Raw genomic sequence first — 25531 nt, 5'->3', positions numbered from 1 at the left:
TGTTGTGCCTGTATTTGTATTGAGGTTTTCTGAAATCCCTGTAACCATTTTGACAAACTACACATGTCAGGTCAACCATTCATCCATCTAAAGTGCTCATAACCTCAATATGGCCACCGGCGGGTAAGAACTTATCCGAATCGAACTTTTGGTTACAACAGGGGTTGGGAAAAACAGTCCTCAAGGGCCGCTGTGTGTGCAGCTTTTTTTCCGACCAATCCAGCACAGAATTTAACCAATATGCATCTCAAGCTGCACATGTAAGCTGACATACGCTGAGAAAAAGTAGGAGGGAGTGAAGATAAATGCTTCAGAGTAAATACCGTGCAGAGAAGCATGCAGCAGCTTTCTCCTGATGGCCCAGCTCACAGCTGGAAATGATGATTGCAGAATGGAATTCAGCTACAAGGAAAATGAAGAGAAACTGAAGAGAGATGAGTGCTTGCTATTGCGCTGGCCATTAGTGCTCAAAACTCCAGGCCTTTCATTTCTTCAGGCAATGGTACACACCACGTTATCCACTTGAGCTTGCACTTAATTGAGACACGTTTTGATTTTGCACTTAAGCAGACTAAAGTAAAAAAAAATAAAAAGCTTGAGCCAGATTTGTTGATTTAAAACCTTGAATGGATGCCAGATCTATTCAAGGAACTAAAGCTTTTTTAAATTTAATTTTGAAAACTTTTTGAATATCTATTTATTCAATTTGAACATCACTTGGCCAGTGGATGATGGAGCCTATGGAAACTGAGTGAAACTGCTGTGGACTACACCCAAAACTGGTCGCAGTAATACATAGGGCACACACAGAGACAGACAACCATTTTCAGTGACAATCAGAGCACCACCCCTGCAAAATTTCTTGCATATTTTACAATGTGCTAATCTCTTTTTTAGTTCGCTCTGAGCTCTTTAGATGCAATGTCTAGCACAAGCAAGTGGACACTGACAAGGTGCTAGATGGGGTTATTGACATCTCCATCAGCCTACAACACATACGGCATCATCTGCTCACTTGCGTGTGTAATACTGGCAGCTAGAATTATAATGGCTGTCAGCCATAGGTGTGTATCTCACATAAAAAAACGTTGAAGCGTGACAGACATAATATATTGCGCTTGTTTGCCTTGCATATTTTCCTAAAAAAAGGGAAGGTCAGCAGAGCTTGGATTGTACTTATTAAATTCAAATCTTCTCAGAGGAAGGTGAAATCCAGTCCTTCTGACATGACGGTTGCTAATGATGCACACGTGTCAATGGGTTTGCACTCTCAGCTCACTATGATGCCACAGAAAGTGTTTTACTTCATTGCTGATGGGAAGTAGGGGTCACATGCATTTTGCTCTGTGCTGTTGGTTATGAGTCATGCGCATTAAAAATTTTAAGGATCTTTCTTCTTTTAATTGAATTGACAACACATATTACGTCACAATTCAATGTTCGGTATTCAAACGTTACATTAACAGGTGCCTATGTTGCCTGTTGTTCTCCATTCAATTATTTTTGCTTTAGAGTATGTTTTTTCTTGGTTTTTGTACAAATAAAATAAGCAATCTGCCAAAAATACAACTTGTACTCTATTGTTAATTATAAACAGTTTTTACCTCTTAATTGTGCATTATTTGTCTTGTGCGACTTATAGTCCAAAAAATACGCTAATTGTTATTCATGAATATTAGAAAGTGACAATGTGGACATTTCCTAGCTGTAGTGGGGAGTAAAAGAAAACATGAGTTGTTTTATTAGCAGCCCAGGGTAACATTGCTCCCTTCAATGAATATCATTTGGTATATCCCCACCCCACGTCTTCAATAATTTACAGTATTGATTTGAAACAAATTCATACACTGAAGCACACACCGCCTCCATTTATTGGTGTAGTGATCTGTGGCTTATGATTTTGTACATAAAGATCCGTACGTGTGAATGTACGGTCCTACAGGGAACGCCCATGAAACAGGAATACGTTAGGATGGAAAGAAAGATTATGTGGGACAGCTATACGTCACCTGTGACACGGTGCTAGCGCCAAACAGGCGTGATGGAAAGTATCATGGGACAAATAAACAAAACATTGGAACAAAACCTCTTAATACACTTCTTTTTTTTAAAGTGCTTCACATTATTAATGATATTGTCCGCCTTTTTTGACAGTTTCAATCAATTACAGATTTTATCCAGGTGATTTAATTCGATTTTTGTGTTGCCGCGGAGCGATTTTGGGATGCTCAGCATTAATCAAAGAATTATGGGGGAGTGATACACAAGGGAAGCCTGTTGTCACTGTTACAGACAAATCAATCAGAAGGCGCTAAGGCTTTTCTCAACATGCGGGCCATTTTTATTCTCTTGATATGTATGGGGGGTGTCCTATCTGCACCAGACACACTAGCAACAAAACACATTTCTGTCTTTTTTAACACATGGGATGCATTAGAAGCACAGCCATGCACTTTTAAAGCTATCATTTTAATTTACCCTTCAAGTGAATGCATGAAGACATTTATGCCTTTTCTTACCAATAGCAAACCAGCTGTGAGCTATGGAACAGAACAAGTTATCATGGTAAATCGTTCTGATGGTGAATTAAAGTCATCACTCAACATTTATGACTCTCATTGTTCTTTTGCCAGAAGAAAAAGGCTTATTCTACTGTAAGACAGACATAATGGTCTCTATGGTGATATGTACACCATTCAGGGTCATTTCTCTAATGTGACTGGGCACTATCAGACTACTATTTAGTACTCAACTGTATGGACTTGAGCTACAAAACTCATTCAATGACTTTTCTCATTTGGACATTAATGTGATAATTGTTTGAAATCAACATACATATGACTTTCCATATTACATTCCATTTATTTAAGTAAGAAACATCAGTTCTTCCAGTTTATAGTAAGGAATTAAAAGGCTCCTTCTCCCATGACAAATCACATGCAAAGCTTTGACTGTTTGGGGGTCGAGCAGCTTAAATCCCCTCCAGAGTTGACTTTATTCACAAGTCCACATCATATGCACACACACATACTTCACCAAGATGAAGAAATGAGGCCAATAAATACAAGTCTAAGCACTGTCAATCCTCCCCTCTTCACACGAGGCAGCACTGTCCACAGAAGCAAACCTTGATGACAGCCAGACGCATTTAGTGTCCAAAAAAACGACTGTTGACACAAGGATCATTACGAGTGTGAGAGTGTTCTGCCAAAGTTTAGCTAATAACCCAGTGATCCTTTTTTAATTTGACTCAATCTAACCAAGTCCTCTTATCAGCGCTGTCATATGTTCTGCATAATGCTACAACAACAACAGGCTCACAGCGGGGGAGTTTAGGATTAGAAAAAGATCTCGATGACATCCTTGCAAAGCCTGCAAAGCAGCCGGCTGTCTCAGGTCTGTTGGCTGAGGATGTCGCATGATTACCAGCAGACCTCTTGGGGAGTTAGACACAGGCAGCTGGGCATGCTGCCCATTAATTACCCCTTTAAAATGGAGAACCGGGTATGCAAGAGCAGCTATATACAAATATAAACCATGGTCATATCGTATCATGCCTTGAGCAACTATTCATTCATTAGATGTGGGCTACAAAGCTGATATTGTTAAATGATCATTTGTGCTTCTGTGAAATACAAAACAGATTTACACAAATGAAAACAAATGTAAAGAAATTATAGGGAGCCGAGTAAAATTGTGTCGCATTTGTTTCAAAATCCAATGCTTTCCACTGTTTCTTGCAAAATGAATGTCTGACCTGCTGAAATTTTCTCATCAATGTGATTTGTGCTTTGACTTAAAATCATTTTTGTAAGTCAAATCACTTTGCAAACGAGCATATTTCAATTAAATTCACAGAAGATTGACAGAAAGAGCTTGAATGGATGACTGAAATCACCAATGGTAGTGAATGAGTTAAATGCGAATCTGCCTGTTTGCATAGGCAAATAGAATTCTTAGCAATCAATTTGAAATATATGGCACCCCCACGTACAGTGAAATAAAGAAAAGATGAGGTGAAATCTCCCACTGGCATGGCTTCCCAAAGTGAAACAGGAGAGGAAATCCTTCTCCATGAAGGATTGTTTCCCATGTGCACATTAGTTATGAAAGACACATCAACCTCCACTTCAACATTGTTGGAATCACAGCTCTGTCATCGGACTGCGAAGAAAGAATTAAGATCCTAAATTTCCCTAACAGTATTTGATGAATAATGAAGCTCTCTGGAAACGGGGCACTCTCATCTTTTACCTAGACATCTTTATTGCCTCTGGACACTTTTTCCTCTAGAAAAGACTAATAGACAGTATTGTATATTCATTTTGAAGTACACCTAATGATACATGTTCTCAAGGTTCTAAACGCATGTTACCAGTTATCAGACAAAATCATTTTGGGATTAACTGCTGATCTAAAACACGTTGAGCCTGGTACTGTAGCTCTTATTTACAGAGAGTGCATCAGACTGTGACTAGAAGAGTGCAAATAAGCATCTCTGTATTGATTTAGGAGCAGTGGGGGGACTTCCACCCTGATTTGAAGGGAGCAAAAGGTACTTTTAAACTTCCATCAAAAACAATGAAACATGTTTCATTAAAGCTTCATATTAAAGACAGATCTGGTTACCAGCCTTCATGTTACAGAAAAAGTGAAGCACAGTGGAAATAAATGAACACTTAGACAATCCCTCAAGTTAATTTCCCTTATCTGCTCAGGTGCATTAGGTGAAGATATGGAAGAACACTAATGATACACACTTTGCACTAAACCAGCATAGAAACACGGCTGCATTTCAAATTAAGCACAGAACACTGAACCAAATATAAATAAATAAAGAAATCACATTCTGGAACCCCCCAGATCGATACTCCCATTAAGTCCTAATCAATTGACCATTAACAAGCTGTTTCTAAGCAAATTGCTGGCCGAAGATAGTCACTGAGAAGTGGTGCAAACTTGAAGTCGGTTATGTGTGAGATGCAGACATTGTCGGAAAATGCTCAACCAATGCACAAATCTTGGCTATTATTACAGGTTGACATGGAGATAGATAGTTTTGTGGATAATCCACTTTTTATCAGAGTTCATCCTTTCTGACAAAGTTTACTCCTTTTTAATTTAATCCACTTGTTTCGCTCTGTTGCAGCTTGATGATATGCAGTCACATTGCAGTCTCGTGAGACTCACTTCATGGTCTCGGAATAAGCTCAAGGAGACTAATCCGATACACATGGCATTTCTAATATCCGCATAAAGGAGAACAGGGGAGATGGTGTTGTTCATGGCTGCACTAATTGGGTACTGGTGGTTTGGCTAGAAAGATAAACAAGGTGAAAGGCAGATTAAAAAAAACATACCAAATATTTGCCTCTTTAATTGAAATGTCCCCTAAAAGAGTTCGTAGGGTGACGGGGGGAAAGGAAAGCCATGTGGGGACACGAAGAGGTGAAAGCATGGTGGAGCGATTCTGACTAGCGTATGATGAATTGTGTGACAATGCGGTCCCGTGGGGACGAGGGTGGGTCGTGCTCGGCCAGACAAACACGTGGTAAAACAGAGATGGCCAATGTGTAGAGGGCTTGTACTGTGATCAATAGTTAATTAAAACGTGGTGTTTTCTGACACGTTAATTGTTGAATCTGTCTTGGAAGGAGTGACAAAGACAAGAAACTACCCGTTTCAATTTTTTTTTCTCGAGTTTAATATAAAAAATGGTTTTGAAGCATGATAGCAATTTGAACGAAACTATTATTAGTCCACATATCGGAATATGTAATTAGTGTTGTAATATTACAAACATTATTTTAGATATGACGCACTGAAAATTTGAGATATTTTAGTCAAGTTTCTATCTTCAAATACAGACAAGTACGTAAATCTGTTCATTCAGCAAAAGATTATAGTGGATCTAACACTAGAAATTATAAGTGCTGTAAACAAACATTTGGATGAATCAAACTTTGTCTACTACTATAAAAATGATAATTTTCAAGGGAGGGGTAATTTATATAACCAATTAAAACTATCAAAGTAGTTTTATTGGTGGTAGCAAAATTTGAACATGTTAAAAAGCCACTAATGAATGAAAGATCCTGGTGAATTTATGATTCTGATACGGCTAATTAGAATCACTACATGCATATCCAATTTGTTGAATAAATAAATCATCATTTTATTTTAACAAATTGCCAGTTGATTCTCCAACTCGTACTAATTGTGCATCAGTGCTGTAAATAAACATTAAACATGACAAGCAATGAAAACATTCCTAATTTCAGCTAAATATTACTCTCCTGTCCAACTACAACAGACTCACATGACTTACAAGACAAACCAATTAAATAAAATCAATAAAATGATTGCTATTAATAAATTATACATTAGTTGAGGCAATGTTTAGCAACGGTCAAGAACAAATAACATTAAAGACCACTAATATGTCAGCATTCTCTAGTCGCAGCTTTTTTTAGTCATATCTTGTATTAAAACAGCCATGATGTTAAAATAAAAAACGCCATTAAGGGTTTTATGTTTGCATCTCATTAGGCACATAGAAAAAGAGCATAAAGATTTGATTCACAGTGTCTGTCATCAATGCATGCCGCATCCATTTACAAAAAGACAGGTCAGTTAATTGAGCGCGGACTGTGATCTAGCATGAATATTAGGATTTTGGCATGGTGTGCAAGAGGGACAATAACTAAAACAGGGAGCTTGACACATTCTCTGTATCAACATAAAAGAAATATACTACACGGCCATTGATTTCATTTTTCTTTTAAATATTGTATTTTCTACATTCTGCGGGCAACATGGTGCAATGGGCAAAGGAATTGGAAATCCCAGTTCCATTCTGGACCATGTGGTGGCACTCTTCCAGTTTTTTCCTGCACGGTGGACACGTTTCCCCAATGGGACCGAGCTCTGCCATGCCCATTGAACAAAGGCGAACAAACTCAGTGATCTCATCCTAATCGTCAGGTGATTAATCTATGCAAGGTTTCTATTTACACTAGGGTGCTTTTAAAATTTGCATTTTCAGGCCCATTTATCTACGATGAATGATTGCTCTTTCATAATTGTCATTTCTTTTTGTGCAAGGAAAAATACAATGCGATGAGGCAACATGTGGTTTGTGATAACAAGGTGGGAAATAGTACTCAGTAAGTCACCATGAGTTAATATCTACTATAAAAAAGCCAAAATGGTACTTATATTGTCAAAGGCTAAATCCTCTCTTGTGCCTGACTGGCAGCAGCTCTCCACCCAAGCCTTGTACCACGCCCTCCGTGTTGACTCTCCGCATCACCCTCCCCATCTCTGCCCTAATGAGCCATCTCCTGGGGCAGGGCTTTCCTCCCGCCAGGGCTAAAGAGGCCATCATGTCGCTCATCTAGAGACGACACTAGCCACGACTTCCAGCTAATTGTGCGCTCATGTCGGCTCATTTGTTTTCCTCATTAAAAAGGAATAAAGAGGGGGGTAAAAATCACTATAATTCTCCCCGCCCTGTTGACAGATTGGTTGGGAGCAATTGTGAGTGCCTATGCAACAGAAACACCTGCAAACAAAGGCAAGCTTTTGTCAATCCAAGTTCTATTGTGCTTGCATTCATAGGTGAGCTGACTCTGGGCATCAAGTGAGAATCGCCACTTTGGCTGGTCACAAGCCGCTTGCATGCAGACTTGTAAAATATACTAACCCTGATACATGTCTTGAATGCAAACACACTATTTCCCACACAAACACACTCTCCTGGGACAGTTTGGACGTGTGGTGAATTTCAAAGTAGTAAACATCAAAAGCAGATTGGATGCAACCTGCAGGTGAAGAGACCTTTAGCTGCCACATTTAATATTGATGCAGGGAAGATATGCAGATTGTTTATTGATCACCACAACAAGGAATGCAGGAGAGAAGAAAAAGCACATCTTATCCAGATTTTTTTTCTTTTCAAAATTAGTTAGAATCTTGGAGTCCTTTTGTAAAATCAACACACCCTCAAAAAAGGTCTGTGTTCGTTTTGTCCAGGATGGATTTCATGAATCTTGGCATAATGGATTTTAACACATTAATGCCATACCTATAGAGCCTCCTCTCATTAAATGTACACATCTGGTTTACATTTCATGTATGTGACTTGACCAGGGATACTTTTATTAACTGTGCCAACTAAACGGTTCAACTAATTAACACTGTGATTACATGTAGCTCGTGGGGTCAGACACATCATATAAAGAAGACCCCTCATGTTGTTAAATGGCCCAAAAGAGCAAATTAATCCCATTGTATTTAACCAGCAGGTACACTGCTGCTTTGCAGCCTTTGAAAAAGCAAAGAATTGAGGCTTAATTATTTATGCTGCGCACAATTTGAATTAAACCTAGTGAACTTTTTTTCAAAACCTCATAAAAACAAGTGTTAATACAGGTGGGAAAATGAGATGCGTGTCCACTGTTTGACCTAGAATCTCATTTTGGATGTAGCATCCAATTAAGTAGAAGGAGTTTCAATAAAAACTGTGAAGCCAAAACTGCGACCTGAAATGTCAAATCGAGACGGAAAAAAACATTTGACATGCTCTGATATGACTGAACTGTTACTGCTACCAATGTTATATAGTGTTGTGGGATATCTTGACCTTCTGCTCTTCCAAACCACTTAGTATTGGTACAATGTTGGCAATGTTTCTGAGCTAGACAACTTGGCTCTGTGTAAGGGCATAAGAGCGCTTTTTTCTGGGTGCCAAATATCCTGACATTCTGCTACGAGTGCTGTAACGGTAGATAAATATTTCAAGATAAAGCAGACAAGACAACATTGGGATGTTTTTCCACTGAGCTGAAACGCTTATTAGTTCTGCAATACGACAAGAGGAAATTCGGAGATTCAAATGTGCATGGATTGACTATAATTATACAGTATTCTTTTCCAAACCTAATACTCGAGTTTGTCAATGGTGACATGCTGAATCGACTAATAACAGGACAAGTGGATGGGGAAAGAAGATGGTATTTTCCTTTCTTGCAAACAGTAACATTTGCAGTATTACTTACACATCGAGATATCTCTGTAGTCACACGACGAATGATTCCAAGCCTTAGGCAACATTATCTTTATATTTCTGTTATTGTGAGAATCGATTGCTTTAAAACTACGTTATAAAGCTATTCAAAAGAAAAGTATGTGTGTTTCAAAGCATCAACTGCTGTGGGGCGGAATCAATATTGCTAGGGATTCTATTGCTCAGTTCCTAGTTTTCCAACAGAAATACATACTATACAATACAATACATGCTAAGAAACAAGAGTTTGGTTTACAATGTTAACTTTGCATCAAGTGTGTGTTACTTCAAAACCACTCCAACATTATTTCCAAATGCACAGCTGTTCTTTTTCAGAAAAACTCGGGTTACCTCCAAATGGTTTACAGGGTTCAGAGGTAAAAATCCCTAACACTGATTCACCTTTCATATACTTTCAACTTTTAGTGACAAATTCCAGCCTGAAGAAAAGTTATCCAAAATTAATGCATCGTAAAAGCCCAAATTGCAAATGTTGGCAGCATAAACAGTACAACTTCAATCCACTAGGATTGGAGGCAATTTCCTAGTGGTGGATAACCACCTAAAATGTGTCAGTAATGAAAAAATGTGCACCCATGGAAGATTATTTGTTCATCAGAATACCGAAACCTCCAATAATAGCAAATGCAAACTACAGCATAAGCAATTACGGTTGCTTTTAAAGAGCTGTCAGTTCATTTACTGATGTTATGCCCTTACTCAAATGGAAGCCCACCCATTTGAAAGGGATGGAGTGTGAGTGTGCATGTTGTTGGAAGAGATTAGTGTGACAATACAATTGGCATGCAGGTAGAGTGCTGTCTTCACTGTGAATCCAGCAATATTCCTCTAACATTCCTTCAGACAAACAGGTGGCATTTCAACCCATAGGCTCCTATAAGTACAGATGTTCAGGAGCTGAATGATGGTTTGCCCTTCCACATTCTATAGACCGCATGTCAATCTTAGTATAGTGTTGAAGTGGTTTAGATATAGAATACTAAATAGAATGTCAGGTGGAGACACCCTATTATACAATCTAATAGCATATTCATAGACAAAGGATTTGTATTTATTTTTACTGTTGCTTCTGACTAATTTTTCAGTTGCCACTTTAAACTGGGCTACTTACTAGTTGCCCCCACATAGAAATAACAATAATCAATGAGAAGACACGGAGTGGATCCTTAAGGGATTTCTCCTGTAAATGTCCTTTTTGAATCAAATGCATCAGAAAAGCATATTATCAAAATGACGTGAATCATGTGAATTTGTCAATGCACACCTCTACTGCGAGACATAATCTAACACCTACAATCCTGTTTATAAATGTCACTAGCCCCTCCATCATATACACACTCCTCCATGGTTTTTAGATCAAAGTCTGACACCTGACCCAAGCTAACACAAGATGTAATGATGGGGAAAAATGTACAATTTTATAGGGAAACATACAATAAATCTGGTGTCCAGATTCACACATTTGTAAGACATGAAATTGAACAAAACCAGTGTGCTTGAGGTGGCGAGCTTTTGGCGGTACGATTGTGGTTGCAGAGAGTCGTCTGTCTGTGTTTTCTATGACTGACTGGCGACCAGTCTAGGGTGTAGTCTGCGTTTCGCCTGAAGTCAGCCGGGATAAACTCCAGCAAACCTCACGAGGATGAGCGGTACGGAAAATGAATGAATTAAAACATTGATTTATTCATTAAAACTGCTACTAATTAGTAACTATGACAATTCTCCTCCATTAATCCTCAGAGATTACGCATACAGAGAGCAATGTCTATTTCCGCATAGTATAACTGTATAGAACAACCTCCACTTTCAGTTTTTGGAATGTACTAGATGTGAATTGGGAATGTCCTAGATGAAAGTGATTTCTCGGCCTCTCCTTCATTCTCCCATCTTGTCATCGCCTTGTTTATTCCGGCATTCTGGCCTTCATTTATGTAGCGTTCTGGTATTGTCAAGATTGTGCGATAGACATTTTGACAGCCCTTTATCAAATGTGTTATTCACACATCCAGCTATTTACATAGCCTTCCAACAGGCGCAAAAAGTGGGCCCTATTGTGAAGGTAAAAGAAAGTTTGGTATATCTACTATGGCCAAGGCTCCTACGCTTTAAATCTACTATTTTTTTCTTTAACATTTTCTATCCTAAATTATTAAAACACTTTACTTCAAATAATAAAACATAGCTCATTCATCCCAATATGATTTATAGTATACATGATAGCTGCAGCTGTAATGGCGCTTTAATGAAATTGTGTATTATACCTACGTATTAAATACATTGTATTGGGTTTTATTTATGCTTTGATCTTGTCTTCCAAAATAAGAATGTGTTCGACACTGCATTAGCTGCATAAATAGTTACATAATGAAGGATAAAATAAAATTGCACTGTCCATAGCTTCATAACATTGATATCATTATAAATGTTGGACCTCCTATGCAAGCATAATTCAAATGCCTTTCTGTCTACACTATAACCAATGAAAATATTTTTATTCGGTTATTGGTTCCTCTTTGTATGTTCCAAAACAAAAGGAAACACTTGTCAGCATCTGGCAGTGGGCATATCAAATTCACTTGCTCTAAAAGCCTAGGCCAGAGAAGCCTTATGCTCTCTATAGTTCATCTTCAACAAGGTCATGATCTTGTCTCTGTCAATGACCATGGTCAAAAGTCATGATTCCACTAACAGGGCAGCATGTGCTTTAGATAGCACGCCATCTGTAAATTGGTCATAAGGGTCATGAACAAGACTGTTTTCCCTCAAGCAACGTCTCACAATGAACTGTTTCCACACATAAATTCTATCTTAAACATAAAACTGTCCATTGAAGTACATGTAAATACCAAATAATAACTCTCCTTTTGCCCTCTTTTAATTCAGTAGTGTCCAAAACATTTCCTTTTTCTTAGACATAATACTATAACGATCTTTGCGAAGTTTATTAGTAAATTTGTGGCAGCTATCCACCACTATTTTGCCATAAAACCGGGTCTAGATTGAAGAGTAATGGAGCCTGGCGCATGGGAAAGGTGCTAGCAGTGCAAAAATAATAAAGTGAGATTCACCACACATCATTTCCCACACACATACAGTGGCTCGAAGCAGTGGGGAAATGTCAAAAAGGTTGTATGTGCACTTGCAAAGCCATGCTTTTATACAGGCTCAACCTTCACTCAATGGGGAGGGGGATAGTGTTGCGACCCATCCATGAAATGAACCATTTCAAAGACATGTTTGCTCAAAGGAACCAATAGTGCTACACACACCTGGGGTTACAATTTCAGTTAACCTCAATGTGAGCATATGCAACATGCCAAAGAAGATGTCTATACCAACCACATGCTGACATTCCAAAAATTCAGCTTGTTGTCAACAGACCAAAATGACCAAAGTGTTTTAATTCATCAGTTATTTCATACTACCAATAGATTCATTTTTGGGAATAATTTTAAATACATTTCGACCAGAATGCTATCCTGCTTGAATCATCAAAACACATACCAATATATAGATTTTTTTTTACCTGCAAAACACTGATACAAGAAACTATATACGCTTTTAGAATTCCGGCAATATAGAACTCAGCAGGAAAAATAGTTTATTCAATCTGAGGGCGATATTGACTTTCTCCAATGGTCATGTTGGAGGCAGTAAACACTCCACAAGCTCAGGAGCAGCATGTTTTAAAGTTTATGTACGCTTGATTTCATTGGCTTGATGCTTCCCTCAACTAAAAAAAGTTATAACCTTCAGAACGGTTCATAGCACAGCTGGTGTTTTACACTGTTATACAGCAGTTTAGTCTTGGTGGTATAATAAATTGGGAATCCTGTACAACTACTATTGTGTACGTGAGTTGCAATTTGTCCTCTCATTCTGATAACAGTGTAGTCCAAAATCCAGATGTTGTCGACAAAATGACTTGCTGTGAAATAATGAGTGAGTTAATGATTCACATGAACAGCAATCGACTTTTAGCCAATCATGCACCATTCCTAACACATGTTGCATTAGCGGTACTCTATTAGACTTTAGACTGAGATGTGAAGAGGTCACTTTTACTATGCATAGCTATAAACCCAATTTTATAGAGACTTTCATGAGCTGTCTGTCTCTCTAGCACTCTTTATCCACTCAGTAGCAGACAGAGAACAGCTCCTGCACGACCTCTGATCTCACTCGCTCTCGCATGGATGTCCAGATGGAAGTCAGGAAGTTCAGGAAGCTTAGAATGGCTTTGATGTTGGCTATGATTAACACACAATATCACATTTGTCCTCTCCTTTGAAAGGAAAAAAAACACCTCAACCCAACTGGGTAAAATAACTGAACTACAGCACACATCGAGATGGTTTCACTTGACTGAAAACAAAAAATAATTTAAAAAAAGGCAACTCATTAATGTGGCTGCTGTCCCGTGAATTTATAGACCTTGCACTAAAAGATGTTATTGCTCACAAATGTGACTAATGAGCATGAGGTGAGAAGTGAAACTTACTATTAGATCAAAGTAGTCGCTAGGTGCAAGTTGAGCAGGTCAAGTCCAGGTTGAAAAGAAAGAACAGTGTTTGAAACTGCCAAGGGAAATTTGAGCTATGGGGTTGTGATTAACGCTAAAGGGACAGACGTGGACCCTCTATCATTTAACACCTTGTCTACCATGGCCCCCAGATGCCTGATTGCTACTTCAGAGGTCTTTGTCTCCTGAGAGGTAGCTCATTTTTGCTCGGGCACTCTACTCTAGAGACCACAGGAGAAAAGAAAGAACATCACAGTTGATGACTGTTGAGGCCTTCAGACTTTCGACATAAAAAAAAGATTCAATTCATTAATGTGTTGTGTTATTTAGTGTTCATATAACTTCTTAGAAATACCGGGAAAAATAGACATAATAATTGATCCCCAAGAGTTCAGACAATGTTGATTGCTGATAGTTGTTGTAAAGATTGTACTACATACAGGAGTATTACTTTTAATTCAGTACACTGGCAGTAAAAACAAGTTCAATCATTCCCTCACTCTTCCCAGTCAAAATGTATTGGATTTCTAGGCCTGTCAATGGCAGCCAAAGAGTTAAATAAGAAAATTTTGGACTTTATTCTCATATAGGGTTGGCTGAATTAAAAATTGTAGGCAGAATAGAGGGCACACTCGCACCCAAAAGGGCACTTCCTGCTAAAATGTTCCTAAAGAGCGACATTAAAAGCCCATTTTAAATTGAGTCATGGATCACATTAACTCTGAATCGCTTTTCCTTTTCATGCTTTTGATAGAATGTCTCACAAATTGGTAGGAGGCTATATGAGATGGTGATATCAAAATGACAATGATTATTATATCGTCTATTTCAGTCATTGAAAGAGATCCTTGAGATGTCTTTCAGTGTTGTAAGAAGTTTTTCTAATATTGTCCACAAAAAATATAGGTAGACTTCACAGTCATTTTGTCCCTGGAACACATGTTGATTGTTTTTTATCACCAGTGGACATAAGACTCATAAACCCTTTTTTGTTCTCTACCCAGGAGGCCTGTCCCTCCCAGTGACCCCAGTGTACCCCGTCAGACTAAACAATGATGTAGGGTCACTTCTTCGTGGCCCAAAACAGATGGCTGCCTCTGCGCCACCATGGCCAAGGTCACCTCGCTCCCCCCAAACGTCTCTGTGCACCTGCACCCCAATGCTCCACTATAATCTTTATTCCTATACAGTACCTAGCACATTGAACAGTATTAAACCTCCCCCAACACAAGCAGAAGGACAAAACATACCATTTTAAAATTCTACTGGTGTTACAAGGCAATTCAATGAATCAAAGCTATCCTGTCTGAATAAAGTACACCACAGAAGATAAATATATAATCAGAAATATTCAAGGCCTAGCTGTGTTTTGACAGTTTACCATTGAATAAACGTCAATAAAAATGCATTCTAGACGCAAATTGCAGAAACTGCTTTTTTGACATCAGTTTTGAAAGCTAAAGCCAATTGAAATGTACGCTCACTTAAAAAGGGTAGCAATACAAAGTCGGGGGGGGGAAAAAGAAGAGCAACATGTAAGTGCAATTAAAATACAGATTCATAATGTTTGAAATTATTCCTCCCTGGCTTTATCCCAAATCAATTGGCACTCGTGTCATTCAAGCAATGCTCCACCACCAGTCGGCCAGTCAGCGGGAGAGATATTGACAGGAGGCTGTGATCCATGACACAAGCTACCTGTCACCGTCACATGCGTCCCTCCCTTCGCCATTCAATAGAGAAAAGCATCAGATCAATGTTCACAGACATAGTCCTCCCCCTGCAAAACTAATTATCTGAGCATTTTATACTGCCCAGGCCCATACATGCTTTGTTTATGCAGGTTGCAATTAGTGGGATGGTCAATAAAAACCAGGGGTTGGGATACATAAAGGAGGAACTATGGCAGAAGGTGAGCAGTGGAAGTTTTGATTGCACAGAGGTACAATGTGCTTTTTTTTATATGAAATATTCGCTAGCAAATGTTCCTGAGTTTAGTGTAGACGGGGCCAAGTGCCAAAGTATGCAGATCTGCTGCATAAATTGCTGCAAAATCCGCTGCAGCGGGATCTTAATACCGCTTCCTCATGCACAATTAAGTCCCAGTGAATATTTATGGCAGGTTTAAAGACATCTTTCTCAGTCCCCCAGGTGTCACAAAGTGGCTGTAATCAGGATTCAGAGGTGTGTCTCCCTCTGTCGATAACGTGCTTATCTACTGAGTCGTAAAATCCACCGCTCCATTCGGCTTCTTATGGTGTGCTTGAGCGGCAAAAAAAAATAAAAAAAATCGTGCATCGAGCTGCTGACATCTTCAAGATGGTTTCTTTTTGATTGTTGTAGTGGCATTTGAATAGATTTGAAATTTGGAAGGCTCTGATATAATGTAGACGACTTGGTTTAATACTAGAGCAAATAAAAAGAATGTGCATGGAACTGAGTTTATGCGAAGTCCATTTCTTCAGATAATTCGAGGACATAGAGTGCCTTCGCGCGTGATCATCCTGTTCCGTCATAGATTTCCATGTTAACAATCGAGCACTGAGCTATTAAATGGTTCTCCAGAGAGCTCACGATCCAGGGTCACCAGCTTGTAGAGCCAGAAAGCTCCTCATTGTCGTCCTTTGTGTGCAGTCTTATCTTTAATTAAATTAAAACCCTGATTTCCCTCAGCTGAGAGTTGATTTCCTTCTGGTACAATTACACCGGTGTGTTGGTCACTGGCAGATGATCTATCTGGATGCATTGATCCTTGACCGTCACAGCCAAGCACATTCATTCACTTTGTCAAATTACAGCATTATATGTCTTATATGCACGCCATGGGGGGCTAAAAATGTCAGCGTATTCAAATTTAATTGAAATTAGACTTATGTTAAACCTTATCATGGAAGACTTTAATTGTCAAAATAGGTCATATTTTAATGGAGCAGTGAAATTCTCAGTTTTTTACTTAATGAAATATTCCATCCATTGCTATTTGTAGTATTCATTGTTACAATTGCATCTTTTTCCTTTCTTTGTATTTTTGTCCTCCACATTTAGTTTGTAATGTGGACATTTAATTTACTATTGTATTTCTTTAAATTTTCACTTAGAATTGTGTCCTGTTGATCTGGTTCCCTGCAGTGCCACACTTCCGACTTTCTTCCTACCACACAATCCTGTCACTAACACCTTAACAAATATATCCAAACTTACTATAAACATACAACAGTGTTGGCATTAGTGAATTTCTTCCTTCTTTTCGTTTCCGATGAGATTACGATTATTTATCATGCAATAGTAAAATAGCCATAAAAATTGCATTTCTGGCTACCAGAAAACAATTTTACCAAGGACCGTTATCTATACCGCTTATCTTGTTCAGGATTGTGGAAAGAAATTAGCCTATCCCAGCGGGAAAATGCAACACTCTATCCGAGAGTGAGTGACAAGCAATCACAGGACACATTCTTAGAAAATAGTGTGTATGGCAGACTTGCAATATCACTGGAACTGAACCTAATGTATATTGCCTATGTAAAAATCATGAGTCTACTGCTAGATCAACAGTGATTTAATTAAGTAATCAATATGCAGATTCAATTAAATGAAGGCAAAATGTTTCCAAATCGAGCTAAAAATATGAATTTCAACACAAGTCACATTTTATTTTCTTGTCTGACATGGTGGCTGAAGAGTATGTAGTTAGCAGACTAACTTCCACTGCCCTATAGGTATGCAGACAATTAGGAGAGCCTCAGTGTTTGCTATTATAGCCTGGGGGTAAACTGCTGAGCAGCAGAGTGATTTTTTTCTTTTTAATCAGCTTGAATGTTGGATGCTCCCTTGTGTGACCAAACCCCTCCCAGACTAACTCAAATGAGTCAAGAAAAATAGGTATTAGTCTCTCACAAGAGCTATGCTTCCTGGTTTTTCTCTCATCTGGTTCACACTGGCGGAGATTGAGCCACGCACGATGTGGCAAATGCACAATTTCATATTGGTACTGGTTGAAGGCTGCTTAAAATGGGTTTAATGGGTTTTCCTTTGGACATGTGGGAGGAGGGGGATCTATCCTCGTGAACTCCATTAATTCTTCATAGCGGAGTCCACTTGACCATAAAACAAGCAACCGCTGAGTAAAAGTAGCAGAAAGAAAACACCTTGTGCATCCCTCTGTTCTAAATTGTTCCTTCAAACAATAAATAAATAAAAAAAAGTTAATTAAAGCAGTCCGTTTGTTGTGAAAGCCAAACAAAGGATTTCCCAGAAATTCCAAAAGTTTCCCCGACTGATGTATGCATCCTCCCCTTTTTTTCTGCGGGAAGAAATTCTTTGTTCTGAGTGCCGGTGGAATCATTGACGGCATCAAAGCGTGGCAGAGCACTTCCCCAACTGCCGTCCTAATGAGACAACCATCCTGTGCCAGTGTGATTACAGCTCCTTCATTAAGAGGATAAGCTGATATTGCGCGTCGAAACTCGAGAGCTAGCGCCTTCGGGATGGGGAGACTCCCATTGACTGAAGATCAGCTCTGTCAGCGTTGAGCGGCTGTGTTAATGCACCTCTCTGAAGACTTTTGATCGAATACAATGAACGCCTGCTATTGTGAAAGCACGAGTTGATGTGTCAAAGCACATGGGGAGTGGATGACTCAAAAATAACTATCCTTAGAAGGCTGACAGAAACGTACAAGTTATGGTACAAGTTTTGTTTGGAGTGAGTAGATCCCAATTGCAGTAACGCTGACACTCTTCATCATCGCCTCCAGAACTATTCACTCAAAGCAGACAACAGGAAAAAACAAAAAGGGACTTAGCTAGCAATACATGTCAGTCAATGTAAGACTAACTGACGATAAGAAACCAACAGAGAGAACTGAGAATTTCATTCCTTCACATTTGATTTTGGAGCCTCAAGTCTTGCGCCTCCAATTTTACAGCTTTGCAGTGTGAAAAACAATGCAATGATATTGTTATGGATTATTCTGTAAAACAGGGCATTTCAATTTATTGTGGTTTATGTTTGGATTAATTGAATGACCTTTATGGACATATGCAAGCAGTGGGGAAAAAGACAAATACAAGAAAGCAATAATATAGCCATTTGAGATTTCAAATAGAATCATTAACGATTATCAGATCAAGCTTGCTGACCTGGAATAACTGCAGTGTAGCAAATCAATTACATGCAACATTTTGATGTGGAAAATACAACAATGATCTTTTCTTCCCATGAGTGGAGGTGAAAAATTCACGCCTCCTGCCGCGCTCAAATTATTTGAGTTACATTAGTTCTCCTATTAAAATTAGCAATGTTTTATGGTAATTCCTTTGGAAAAATCCTGTTGCTGAGGGAGATAATTATCTCAATTATTCATTAGTCTCATACCAAAGATGCACAGGGCACAACATCGCATTTGCTCGGGGCTGTTCTTCCTCACAAGAAGAAATAATTGAAATCTGGCAGATGTTTAATTATTGCAATTTCAAAACACAGCTAACAATAATGAAGAGTCTATCTTTCCTACATTAAGTTGAATGATTAGTGCACATTCATTCTTGCAGTGCAGGCAATATTTTTTGTTGTAATGAATGGAGCAGTAGTGGAATATTTCTCAAGGTTGGGCTACATAGGAAGGAAGAGAACATGGTTTGATATTTTTCATGAAGGCGGTGTTATAGAAATACATTACGTGTCACAGAGCAGTAGACCACACACAATATTATATCTTGCACATGATGATGTACGAGATGTGCAAAAGCTAGGTCGCATGATGGATTGGTGGCTGGGGTGCAAAAAGACTTTTTCCAAAAGGACACCAAAGAAAACGGGGCAGCTTGATATGATCTGGAATTCTCTTAATAACAAGAATAAGCGCAAGGGCACAAGGCTCAAAGGACATAATCTATTATTCATTTAAAAATCTCATGAATAAACAATGAGATCATCCCACTCTATAGGTTTTAAAACGGTGGCAAGAAAACGACTATAATCACAAATTTTACACTGTATGGACAACATTAAACTCACAAAAAGGTCATATTAATGTTTAATTTCATTTAAAAAAAGGAATAGAAATCCTGTCAACTCAAATGAAGATTTTTTTGCGTGGGAAACCCAATTTCACTAAAATGTTGATTGAACAGGGAATGTGCCCACAACTTATTTTTCAATCTAATTCTCCTAACCACTATCACAATTACGACAACTACTACTACAGCTCGATCTAATGGATACATAACACAATACCCGATTACTACTCCTACTACTACCACCACCACTCCTGCTACTACTGCATTTTATGAGGTGGACTTCATGTATGAAACAAATTGTAAACTAGGCTAGTCATTGAAGGTGCACCTTATGGTGCAGAAAATACGGTCCATTAATGGCTCTTTTCCTGGTAGAGCATTAAAACCCAGCATTTCATCATCTGAACAAGGCTTGAGAATGGATGGTGTCTAAAACAGTGAAGGACAGTCTCAAACATTCCATTAAGTACATCAGTTTTATCTATCATATGAGGTCACCAATGCCACAATGTGCTCTTCATAGTAATTGGCACTAAAAGACCTCATATAGACTTCCTTCTGGCTTTGTGCTGGTAGGGGAAAAATGCCTCCCATCTTCATCCCTCACAAGGCTTAAGATGGTTGTTTAATTAAACATTCCAGGACTGTATCGTGTGTGCCGCTTTCATTAAAAGATCAGGTTAGGCCCATGTGAAGCGATTAACCTGATGGGACTGAAAGGAAGTGCAATGGACATCGAGAGGGACATACATTGTCTCTCTGTTGATTACTTGATGCCAAAATATAGAGAAATTTGCCTTAAGCATGCACAGATATCCACATAGTGAGAATGCTGAAGCAATGTAAACTCTTGCCTAGTTTAAAATTCTAAATAGGGTTCCTCAGCCTTTTCTGCATCATCAACTGGTTGCCATTAGAGCCATATTTTGAAACATCGGCATAAAAAAAAGATGAAAGCACATTATTTGGAAAAAAATGTCACCATTATGCTGAATATACAGTCGTCAGGAATATAGTAATGTATTCATGAGCCATGGCCACATTAAATAGAGTAGACTTGGTGCTTGACAATCAATCACCACCAATCAAAAACACACATTTTATTACAGCTGATATACTTAAAGGCTCATATTTAATTCTCTCCGTGGCACATTTTCATATTCTGAAGAATCCGTCCAAGAATGTCTCTTTTTGCAATTTTTGCAAGCTTTATCGTTAACATTTATATTACTGTATCATCTGATTAAAAAAGCTTTTGTCCAGTTTTTCTGTGTATACCAGAATCAAATGAGCAACAGACCATTGTAATACTGACCTTACTCAAATCTGGTTTAAATCTAAACGACTGCTATTAGAACTAGAAATGCAAGACACTCTAAATTTGAACTTTTAAAATGTACTATTCAATAAAAAACAAGTACGTATCCACTTTAATTTCTGCAATAGTTCATTGTGGTGCTGGTAGCCTGTCAGTCCACACTTGGGAAACTGAGTCTTCCCATCATGTTTTAAACATTTCCATAGCCGTGAAAGTGACTTCTATAGTGTCACTGTCATGCCCTCCAGCTTTCCAAGTGTCTCATTAAGAAAGAACATCCAAATTTCACCAGAAGTACGAGATACGGCTATATTAGATGCACTGTTCTGATTTATTTCATCATGGTCACCGTGATTCAATAGTACTCCGACTGAATTCCAATGTTGTGCATCGGGCATCATTTTATGCACATGTGAGTCAGACAACATTTAAATTATATTTGTATTATAAATGCTCAGATGTGCAAATTACTGGCCTTGATTTGGATTTCCATGGCAAGTGCACATGACTGGCGATTAGCTACTGTTTTTCTGTGGGGAATTATAGACCACTCCACACTCCAATTTTATGTTGTATTTATGTTCAGCAACATCCACTTGGGTTTAAATGAAGCATGATGATGGTCGGTGTGAGGGGCTGGAAAACGTCCACCATATGCTTTAGCTTGCTTGCTTGCTTTGGTTGGCGATCAAAGTCAAATGAGGGAGGATAAACTGTATTTCCCTTATGTTTCTCATTGTTTGGGATTTGTTAAAATCCATTTGGTTTAAACATATCACTCCTAATTGTTTCTGGAGGGTTTTTTTTTTTCATTTCTGTTGTATTTGCATATAAAGTGCTGTTTACTTACCATGTAGACTACTTACTGTATGTACAAAGTGTTTTCTTGTTCCTTTACAACAGCAAACACTTCTTCAGTTGAGCAACTAAAGCCCAGAGACGAGTACACTGGAGTTTAATTATGTCAAATACATACTAAAGCCTGTTGAATATTCAGCACCATCTTATCTGGACAGAAAACAGTCTGCCAGCCATTTTACAAAGGATATTAGTTTTGGTTTGTGAGCACCTTAATTGGTTATTTTTCCTTTTACATCACAACACCCAAAAACAACAACCAGACAGACTTTTAGCTAACATCTGTTCCTCAGCATGATGATCAATATTTATATATTTTAACCAAGGGAGCAAATGCAGCAGGTTTAAGCAAAGAGGACCTTTTGTGACATTTCATAGATGAGGCCAGTTTCAATATTGCCACTGCAATGACATTCAACACAAGCTCCAGCGTTACGACAGAATGTGTTTCTCAGTCTACTCCACTCCACACAGAGAGGTGACACAGTCGGTGCTGGCACACAATGCTGCTGTCAGACTGCCACAGCAGCATCTCTCTCTCCCTCAACCAACCGACGAGGTGCAGCTAACGAGTCGAGCGCCTCAGTGCCAGACAGCCACACACTCGGCTCAGTAAGAGAGCCTTCAGCCAGTCCTGACATATTCCATGGCCCACTGCAACAGATGGAGATTTTTACAGGTGTCGTTTGGGGCAAAATTCTTTGCTTGAGGGGACAGCATCTGGTCTATCACAAATTGGGATGGTGTACACTGCATACTCCCACCTCCTTTTATATTATCTATTCAGTTCTAATCAATATAAACCTTGCATCACTATTCATTGTAAAGTAGAGGTTGTGGAAATGTTGCCCTGCCTTGAAAAATGAACTGCACATAATCAACAGATGAAGTGTTTTTAAAGTTACTAACAATCCCCTTTCCTAATAGTGTTAAATCAAATTTCAGTATAAACAGGAGCCTTGCAGACCACTCTCTGAGCCGCTATCAATCTTGATGTATTCAAGAACCTTGGACTCGTATTTCTTTGTTGGTGATTTAATGACTTGGAAATTTACACTGCAGTCGGTTAAGGCTATGTTGATGTTGATATCTCAACTCTTTACTGTCCCATGTCCCGTCAATCGGCACTTGTTATTTATTGTGGCTCATGCCATGACACATGAGCAGCACCTGACCTCCCATTTATCTTCCCGTTAAATATATATGTGGTGGTCCAAGTCCATATCACAGCAGCAAGGTGAACTACGAGGTTTTGAACACTGGAACCAATGAATTATGGCCATCAGCAAGTCACTGTGAAGTTGTGTCACCGGGTGCATCGCAAAAGCCTGACAGGCTGTAAAAAAAATTTACACGTGCAAGGCCATTTGTGTGGATAGATTAGTGTGATGCTTGACATTCCTGCAAAGAGAATTTATGTGTTTGTATATTACAGGAGGCAACAAAATATACAACTATGTAAATTACCAAACAATGCCTATCCCCCAAAAATATTATTTCCATCTACAATATATCACATTATTCTAAATGTGATGCGCTTTCCTTTCAATACAATTAGAAATTATACATTTAACAAAAACAAGTTTCCCTCATTTTATCAGTTTACGGGAAAAGTATAAATATTCTGGTATTGTTTGAATAATTTTCAATGTTTCCTTGTAAATAACAAAGGGCAAACGTTAAAATTTTTGGAAAAAAAGTAAATATATTGATAACCTTTGGCTATTTTTTTTTTATATAGTGCCACATCAATTGTTTGTTTATTTTAGGTAATGATACATGGAATGATTTCTAAATAGTGGACAAATTCATTCTAACATGTTAAGCTGTTTTGAATTGATGACCCCTGCAGTAAACTGAAGTCTTGAAGCTGCACTTTGCAGAACATTTATTCCAAGAGGAGAGAACATATTTTCAATACAAGAAAACCCTTGTTTATCAGTAGGATACATCCCAGTTTACTACAAGCATTTTCCCCAACTAAACATCCCCAGCAAAGATTTATTCACATACTAATCGTAATTCAGACAGCGCCTGCACCAGCATGATTATTCCAGGCAGCACAGTGCACACTGCTGCTAATTAATTCACTGCAAATGTGGTTGAGCAGCAGAGAACATATGAACATGCAGAGCTCATCACATACTGTAAATTGTTTACATAAACTGAGTGAGCTTCTTATAATGAGCATGATTCTGCTCTATGTACAATAAATACATAAAAAAACATGTTTGATTATTTGGCATTCATTTTGAAGGGTTAGTTTGAAACCAAATATTGATCATCTTGAAACTAAATAAGACATAACATTCTGTTTAGGAGGGGGCAGCAAAAGCAAATATGATAGCAGTAGAATTTTTTTTTGATTATTTTGTAATGCACGATGACAACACCCACAATGTGATTAATGCTGATAAGATTGGAAGACAATCATGGCAGACAAATGGCTAGTAATTCAATCACTGGTGCAGGACATGTCATGTCAGCCAGTCTATTGAGTGTGACGGGCTGCAGGAGGGGCTAGCAGACCTACATTGACCGAGGGCGCCCAAAGTGCTGATGCATCATTGTGTAAATTGGCATGAAAAAGGTCTTAGGGCCTGTGAAGCCAAAACAACACAATAGCGCTGATTTAAGACACCATACACCTCAAAGAAATACGACATCTGACAATAGAAATACAATGTATGATTAATCCTATACAGAGCTTTTTGTGCTCTCACCATTGTTTGTCTCGTTTTAAATGTTTGAGACAATGTGCACTGCAACAAGTGCATGTGCAGAAATGTTTGCCTATTGGATTGGATAACTTCATTCATCCCTTATTTGGGAAAAGTCATTTTCACAGTAGCAAGAGAGTGAGAATGCACATACAGGAAAGTCATTTTAGACATAAATAGATAGAAAGAAACCAAGGCCGCAGAACAACACAGCAAAAGCACAAAGCACAAAGCATAGCAAGGTATATGAGATCATTGTATATCATCATCATCCACTGCATGAGTTTGAAAGTAAATACTGTTTTTTAGCTGCTGAATGGGTTTTGACATGCACTGTATAAAAACAGCATAAAGAAAACTTGTTCAAATTGCATGTATGTGTTGCTTTTAATATTTTATGTTATTTAACCATGTGCAGGCACTGATCACATGATCACAGTAATGATGTCTCATAGTAATGACTTAACAAGAAACATACCTCACAGATGCTCGCCACACATTTCACTGGATTTGCATCAGTCATGAATGCTCAAATTGTGACAAAGACGGATGTCAACACCAAGCTGATTGCTTTCAAATGTGCAAAACAATGTAGAGCGTATAAATCCAAGTTGATCCAGTAGTACTTCCAGTGTCACTATGACTTGCAATCAAACAAAACTACCTTCACCTGCCTCACTTGAAACTGGCAAGAGGGAGGTGCAGAGGCCCTGAAAACCTTACCTTGAGTCAAAAATATGAAAAATCTCACCAAAAAATTGCACAGTTCAGTGAGGCTCATGAGTAGCATTAAAATACACAAATGCTGTTACAAGTCCAACCATGTGGACTTTAATCATCTTTAACTTAGAAGTAGTAGGTGCTTAGTTGATTTGATCTGAGGGTGCCCTTCTGCAAAATATGTAGGGTCAATAAAGTTTTTAAGAAAAACAAATTAACAGAGATTTCTGGCATAGAGCTAAAATATATATTATGACAAAATACTATTAGGTGACAGTTGATAAG

At 38.4% G+C, this 25531-nt stretch overlaps 1 long non-coding RNA gene across 3 annotated transcripts in view; it reads right to left on the bottom strand.

The window, feature by feature from the left end:
* Positions 1-25210, bottom strand: part of LOC144206586 (uncharacterized) — a 45308-nt gene extending 20098 nt beyond the window's left edge. For 2 of the 3 annotated variants that reach the window (XR_013328391.1, XR_013328389.1), the window contains exons 1-2: positions 25005-25210; positions 324-402 (exon numbers count right to left, since the gene is read on the bottom strand). This is a non-coding gene — a long non-coding RNA (uncharacterized LOC144206586). The remainder of the gene's footprint in view (positions 1-323; positions 403-25004) is intronic. The other variant, XR_013328390.1, reaches the window with a different exon arrangement.
* Between the last annotated feature and the right edge of the window lie 321 nt (positions 25211-25531).

This window comes from Stigmatopora nigra, chromosome 13, assembly GCF_051989575.1.
Source record: "Stigmatopora nigra isolate UIUO_SnigA chromosome 13, RoL_Snig_1.1, whole genome shotgun sequence".
Lineage (NCBI taxonomy): Eukaryota > Metazoa > Chordata > Actinopteri > Syngnathiformes > Syngnathidae > Stigmatopora > Stigmatopora nigra.
The sequence above is the reverse complement of the archived record's forward strand: the minus strand, read 5'-3'. Positions and strand labels throughout refer to the sequence as shown.